Raw genomic sequence first — 8,383 nt, forward strand, 5'->3', positions numbered from 1 at the left:
TTATTATTATTATTATTATTATTATTATTATTATTAGTACTACTACTACTATTATTATTAGTATTATTATTGCTTCTATTATTATTGTTGTTGTTTATAATTATTGTTTATAATTGTTGTTTATAATTTGTACAATTAACCTCCCTGTGGTTCGACCCCGGTCTTGCCGGGTTATTTATTACTTCGACACTCCTGCACTTGGGAGAAGACATCAATCTTTTAGTCGTGTCAAGTTTTTGGCGCCGTTGCCGGGGAGGTAAGTTCTTGTATAAATTATAGTATTTATTTTATTTTCTCTTTTCACTTTTCTTGTATATAACTTTGTTTCTTTTCTTTTGTTTCTTTTTATTTTGTTTTCTTCCTCCTTCTTTTGCTTTGTTGTTCTTCTTTTTATTTTATTCCTACACGTGCATGAGAGTGTGGTCACGTACATCAAGTGGTAGACTTTGTAGGGTATCCTCATCATTTTCAGAAAATATGGCCGAAGAAGATAATCAATCACTTCATAATGAGAATAATGAGAATAACCGTGCTAGAACACTTAGAGACCACATGAATCCCACAAGAACAAGTGCACCATCATGCATAGTTTTTCCTCCTGATGCATCTCATTTTAATTTTAAACCAGGTATTATTCAACTTTTACCTTCTTTTCATGGTTTGGAATTGGAAAATCCATACTTGCATTTAAGGGAATTTGAGGAGGTGTGCAACACATATAATAATTTAAATTGTAGCATGAACACCATCAGATTAAAGCTTTTTCCTTTTTCATTAAAAGATAAAGCTAAAACATGGCTACAAAATTTAAGACCAGGATCCATTCGTGCTTGGGATGAAATGCAACAACAGTTTTTAAAGAAGTTTTTTCCATCTCATAGAACAAACTCTTTCAAAAGACAAATCACTACTTTCACTCAAAAACCAGGAGAAACATTTTACCAATGTTGGGATAGGTATCGAGACTTGCTTAGTACTTGCCCTCATCATGGTTTTGAAACATGGAGATTGGTTTCACATTTCTATGAAGGGTTAACACCTAAAGATAGGCAAATGGTTGAATTGATGTGCAATGGAACTTTTGAAGATAAAGACCCTGATGAAGCAATGGAGTACTTAGACTTGTTAGCTGAAAATGCTCAAAATTGGGACACCGCGGGTACTTATGAGGCACCGAGTAAAACTCAACCTCATACATCTAGTGGAGGTATGTACAACCTTAGGGAAGATCATGACCTTCAAGCCAAGTTTGCATCTTTAGCTAGAAAAGTCGAGGCACTAGAATTGAAAAAGAGTGGTCAATTAAAATCTGTTGAAAACATTGTGTGTCAAATCTGTGAAACAAATGAACACTCAACCAACGATTGTCCAACCTTGCCTTCTTTTAAAGAATGTCTCCATGAACAAGCCCATGCTTTAAACAGTTTTCAAAGGGCCAACCACAACCCATACTCCCAAACATACAATCCTGGTTGGAGAAATCACCAAAATTTTAGTTGGAAGAGTGACAATGCACAAACTTCACAACCACAGTTTCAAGCACACCATAATTTCCAAAATTCTTATGGATATGCACCTTCTTATGCTCCACCTCCTAGAAGAAATTTTGAGGAAACTTTGTATGCATTCATTGAAAAGCAAGAGACAATCAACACTCAACTTGCTCAAAGCATAACAGATTTTAAAGATACTCTTGCAAAATTCACATCTGCTCTCAGCTTTCAAGAGAAAGGTAAGTTTTCATCCCAACTACAACAAAATCCTAAGGGGTAATATAATGCAAATACAAGTAGTTCTTGAAGCCAATATATGAATCAAATCAAATCAGTCATCACTCTTCGCAGTAATAAGATTATTGAAAAACCCACTCTTGAACCTTGTGAGAAAGATGATGAGTCAATCTCTGAAGGTAAGGAAGGGGTTGAATCTGAACATTGCAAAGAAAAGACTGATTCCCCTTCAGTACTTCCATTTTATTATGTCATGACCAAACAAAGAAAAGTCAATCGCAACTCTAAAATCTTTAAAACTTTCAAATAAGTATGGATCAATATACCTTTGTTGGATGTTATTAAACATGTACCTTCTTATGTTAAATTTTTGAAAATTCTGTGCACTATAAAGAGAAAACGGAATGTGAAAAAAAAAAATTTAGCCAAACAAGTAATTGTCATTCTTTATAACAATAATGCTTTGAAATATAAAGACCCTGGTTATCCTACAATTTCTTGCTTTATTGGAGAACATAAAATTAAAAGAGCCTTACTTAATCTTGGAGGTAGTGTAAATTTACTTTCATATTCAGTCTTTCAAAGTCTTAATTAAACTTCGATTTAAGGTTGCCATATGACCAAAAAAGAGAGGATAGATAAATGGATTTGATCAAGTTTAAAATTCAAGGTAAGAACATTGATTAGTACTTAAAAGTGCATTTTTATCATGGTTTTATATCATCATTTTGCACTTGAAGTATCAATAACTCCTTAACTAAAATATGTTTTATAATAATGTATCTAATAAGATAAGATACCTATAATTTGTGGTAAATATCTATTTTTAATGCAGGCCTACCACATAAATGAAAGGATTGATTGATGAATTTAAGAATTGAAATTGAAAGGACAAAGAGATGGCTAAACTCCGAAAAGAGATGTCGGTGCAGTCCATACCGGAACACTGTTCGGTAATTGGGTCATATCTAGAGATATATATCTCAGATTTAGGTCCAATTTATATAGATGGAAAGGTAAGACATAGGCCTACAACTTTCATATGGAGCCCAAGATCTAAAAAGGCCATTATAAAGTCCAAATTGTAGCAACAACAAAGAAGCCCGAATCTGTCTTCCAGCCCGAGCACTGTCGGTAGTTTGGCCATATCTTTAGTTCTAGAAGTCCAAATGAGCTGAATGTTTTACACAAGAAACCTGAGACAATTGCCTACAACTTTCATGTTTAAAACTAGCTCCAATTTGGACGTTATCAATGACGTTTTAGGTAGACAAGAGAAGATAAGGATTGTCACCAAGTCAAAAGTTGGCCACCCACTTATCAAGTAGTCATCAAATCAATAGTTCCTAATTTTGGCCTATAAAAGGAGGCATTTGCCATGCATTTAGGCATCTTGGTTTCCAGATCAAGATCATGCTCTTCCTTTCTCTCTTTGTATTTTTTATGCTTTGTTTTCATTAATATTAAGTTTATGCCTTTCATTTCCTTTCCTTTACTTAGTTAACTTTTATGTTGTTATTTTGTTTATCTATTTTGCTTTCTTTCATTATGTCTAGCTAAGTTAGTTATGTCAAGGTGAAAAGGTTACACTAATGGTGTAAGAATAAGTATAATGTAAACTTAATATGGACTTTAATGTTTAATACTAACATGTTTTATATTTGTTATCTTATTCACTCTTTAATACTTTGCTTGTTAAATGATTAATCTTGATTTATGTTGTATAACACTTGGTACAACAAATGCTTAGCACTTTCATAGCCCATAATGTATGGTATAACCGACACCTGAGCTATGAAAAGAACTTGATTTGTTGTTAACATAAGTTATAATCATGAATGCTTGGTGAGATTTACAAGTATTAGCATTAATTGAATAAGATGACTAATGTTATCATGTTAACAATATATAATCTGTTGGAACCTCCTTTGTGTGTGGTTTCCTTTTCAATAATAAGAGTTTATACTATATTTGTTTGATATACCATTAGTGGAACCTCTAACCTTGACATTTGTTATTATTATTGTTTAATCCTTACATTAATTTTCCATCTCCAAGTTCTCATCATCTTCTTCTTCTTCTCTTTCTTTATTATTATTATTATTGTTGTTGTTGTTGTTGTTGTTGTTATTTATAATTTGTACAATTAACCTCCCTGTGGTTCGACCCCGGTCTTGCCGAGTTATTTATTATTTCGACACTCCTGCACTTGGGAGAAGACATCAATCTTTTCGTCGTGTCAAACATACATGGTCTTGTCTTGCAAAAAACCAACTCAATAAATAAAAAGGAATTTTCAGCATATATTTTATACAAAGATGTCATTTTGATAATAATTAATGCAAAATAATAATTACTACTATTAATATTTTGTTATTTTATTATCATGAGAATCACAATCATTATAAAATTTTAAAGTTAACAAGTTGTTCATTATAATTTCAAAATATTAGGATTGTTGTAACTTAACCTATGGAAAAAAAAAAACCTACTTAAAATCACTCCAAAACCTTTTTTCTATAATTATTGATTGCTCTAAATAAAATTTTAAATTAAAAGAAAAAAATTAAATGAGAATAAGATAACTTGATAAAGACAAGAATGAAAAAAAAAATCTAAAGCTTAATTACCATCAAACAAAAAAAAATATTGAAGGATGAACTAAAAAAATCAATTTTAAAAAATGGCAAAAAAAAAAAGCTAACTCAAGTTCTATGGAAAAAATAATTTATCCCTTATCAATGTGATAATAACATGTGAATCCTATGGAAAATACTATTTTGTCTGTAATTTCTACTTGAATAATTTTGTTTAAAATGATAAAATATTCATTTTACTATTTTGATCCACACCATAATGGCATGTGTCTTAATGCATAGTAAAATCCGAAGCCCTATTAGCTTTGTTTTCAATTATTATATTTCATAATCTGGTGAGATTAGCCATTTAGCTTGCTAATAAAAGAAGAATTGATTTGAGTGAATTTTATGGATTTTGATGTAAGTATTTCAAACCTTTTTAAGTTAAAAGAATTCACTAATAAAATCAACGTTTGGACCATGGTCCAAGATTCAATATACAAGAGGTTAAATGAATACGAGCATGGAATATCCTAAAAACAAAGTTAAATAATGAATAATGAAATATTATTAATTATAAATAACCAATGACAAAGGGTTACCAAATAAGTGAGCCCAAAACCTAGCTATAATGGAGGTATCACAGGGCTTAAATTTAATTTTGATAAAAAAAACTTTATTTTAATTATTTTTAAGTCCCTAGTTTGTGAAGGAGAGAGAAAGTTTCGTCGAGCTCCAATGTAGAGAGAGAAAATCATTGTTTTCACATATTCCAACCACTAAATTGATTTATTTTGGTGTTTACAGGTCTAATTTGAAGATAATAACTTAATGATGGTTGTTTAACTTGATTTTATAGGTGTTTTGAAGGCATTTGTTAGTTAGTTTTTTTTTTTTGTTAAAATGGGTTTTTAAGGGGAAATTGGTTTGCCATCATTTTTCAACAAACACTATGGTTGCTAGAATTTAGATAAATAGATGACATGTTATCCATTCTTAATTTTTTTCTTAAAAAAAAAAGGAATGGATGAGAAGTTGTTCATCCTTTAACAAGAAAAAAACAAAAATACAAGGCCCATGCACGCAAGTTTTAACCATTAGGTCGACGTGCTTGGGCTTTTTTTTTAGTGGCCCAAACACATTGGGCCATTAAGCCAACACACTTGAACTTTTTTTCAGGGCATTTTTTTTTTTGTAATTTTGTATATTCTTTGTTTCAGTGCATAATAAATTTAAGAGAAAAAAATTATTAAACCTAGTTTAGTTCTTGACATGAATCGAAGTTTTGACAGGTTAAGACACAACATTCAAGTTTTTTGTTGTTTAATGCATTTTCCCTTTATTTGTTTTTTTTTTAAATTACAATTTAACATTTTTTTGTCATTATTGTTTTTTTATTTAACTTAAAAAAAGTGCAATCTCATCATTTTTTTCAGCCACCTAGCATGCATTTTCATTATCACTTGAGCTTGTTTATGTTTCTCAAACTCTCAATGACCATAAATGGAGAGAAGCTATGTCTATTGAATTTAATGCTTTATTGAAGAATAGTATATAGAAATTGGTATCAATAACTTTTCAATAAAATCTTGTTAGTTGTAAATAAGTTTATTCATAACAAAACAAATGAAGTAAACTTGAAATATCTTAGCTAGAATTTAGGTAAGAAACCTAGAATGATTCGAGATCCCAAGCAAGATGACTGTTTTATTATGTTTTTTTTTTTAAATAGTACAAGGTATACTAGCAATTCAGATTGAAATGAACAAAATTGACAATCTTGCGTTACAATGCTATTTTTTATTTTCTTATAGTTTGCTCCAAGTTAAGTTCATGGTTGTAATAACTTGGGAATTTTAGATGGAAAAGACAAAAAATTTATATGAGTAATTATAGTGAGCCATGATTGAGGGGTAATTAAACGTCAAGCTCATTGCATTTTGATTTTTTTGATGAACCTTGGTGCCATTTTGATATTTCTTGTTATAATATGCTTGTGAAACTCTTTGGTTGGTGTCAAAAACCTCCTAATTTAATTTTTATTTTATTACCACAAAAAATAATTTATAGTATGATTGTGAATACCAAGTTAAACCTAAAAGAAACTGTACTAGGTTTTCCTACAAGATTTTGAAATAAAAAAGTATGGGAAGAATTGTATAAAAATAAATTAAAGAAACAAAATTATAAAGATAAAAATGATAAATTGATATGTTGTTAACTCAGTTCATGGGTCTGTATATTTATTTCTATAAATCTATTGATCATAGAAGTAAAATAAATACATTTTCAATTCAAGCAAATAATTTTGATATGCTTTAAAGCTAAAAGGAATCAAAAATATTATCAATAAATTAATTAGACAAAGCTTTTTAATCAATTTCTTACCATCCTATCAATTTAATATTGAAAAGTAAGGACTCAAAAGTTAATATCAATGGAAGTCCTACTAATACCCAATAGGTAAAGTATCAAAAGTGTTTAAGTATAAAAGAAGCATAAAAATATTACATCTCTAAAATGAAAACAAATCATAAATATAAAAATGAGATGGATTTACCTAGTCAATCTCAAACATGTACTAGAATGTTTGAACAAAAAAAAACTAATCAACCTTAACTGTTTAGTTAACCAGCTGATTGAAATCTATCAACTGTTCAATTGAAACTAGCTAAGCAAACCAGTCGATCAAAATTCACCAACTATTGACTAAAGTCAAACAAGCCAATTGGATGATTAGTTGATCACGTGTTTACATTCTCAATCCACTAGTCTCCCAATAATGGTAGATCCTAAATTCTAACTCAAAACCCAACATAATCAACCCATAACAATATAACCCATAACAATTAATGTATAACACTTCAATTAATCAATTAATCTAACCCTAAAATATAAAATTCAAAACTCTAGATGTTATCAAAACAAAAATTAAAGCTAATTACCATAATTACACATTAAAGCATAAATTTACCTTGAACACTTAGTTTCTCTAATCCTTTTCCCTTTCTTTTATCTCTTTCTCTTCTTTCTTTTTATTCTTCCATCTCTCTCTCTCTCTCTCTCTCTCTAATTTTAGATTCTTTTTTTTCTTTAACCCATCCTATTTATACTTATCAATAGGTTGTGCAATTATCTCAATACCCCTTATGTTTTTATAATAAAATCTAATCCTTAAAGGGTATTGTAGTCATTTCCTATTAAATTTCTTTTTTATTTCAAAATATTACAACTATGTAAAGTTTCAAGTAACGTGAGGCATACTGTTTTTATAGAAATATTTTTTAATTAAAAATATACTAAAATAATAAGGGTTTTTTTTATGTTTTTAACATGAACCATTAAAATTATAGAAATATTAATTATTGACTTGTGTGGTCCACTTCGATCACTATTTTTTGTATTCTTTGATGTTGTTGGATTCGTTTTATCGAGATTTTTTCAACAATACTAGTGGTATCGTCATCGGAGCTTTAATATGCCTCTATGGTGTCACGACCCAAGTCCTAGATCCATGACCGACACATAGGCAAGGTTCCCCTCCAAGGTTTCATACCTATGTGAACCCAAACTTACATACAAACTTATCCTTTAATAAGTCAATCAGAGTTCAATATAGCAGTAACAACAAACTAATTTCATAATATAACTTAATTGTCTTAATACAAGAGTTTTGGAGCACTGACTAGACATAAAGAAAGGCACAAATTACAATCAAAAGAGCAGGTTCTGAAGGTCCAACAAAAGTAACCTGCTATCAAGCTATAAGCTTGAAAAGAATAAATAATAAGAGGGTGAGTTCAACAACTCAGTGAGTAGATAACGCTTAATATACACACACGAGGTAATATAACAATGAGAAATATATATACAATTAGATTTAGGTTCTTATAATAAGGTTTATCAAATATGCCATAGCAAGAAGATCATATGATAAGACTCGTCAGAAAATAAAAATGCAATGTGCATGAGACTCCGTACTGTGGGATGATCAGTCCACATAGGTTGGTGACTCCCCCGACCAACTAGGGTTCAGATACGATGTGCACAAAGACTAACACTACCCTGTTAGCA

This window comes from Populus euphratica, unplaced genomic scaffold (assembly GCF_000495115.2).
Source record: "Populus euphratica unplaced genomic scaffold, PopEup_1.0 scaffold67.1, whole genome shotgun sequence".
In the NCBI taxonomy this organism is placed as follows: domain Eukaryota; kingdom Viridiplantae; phylum Streptophyta; class Magnoliopsida; order Malpighiales; family Salicaceae; genus Populus; species Populus euphratica.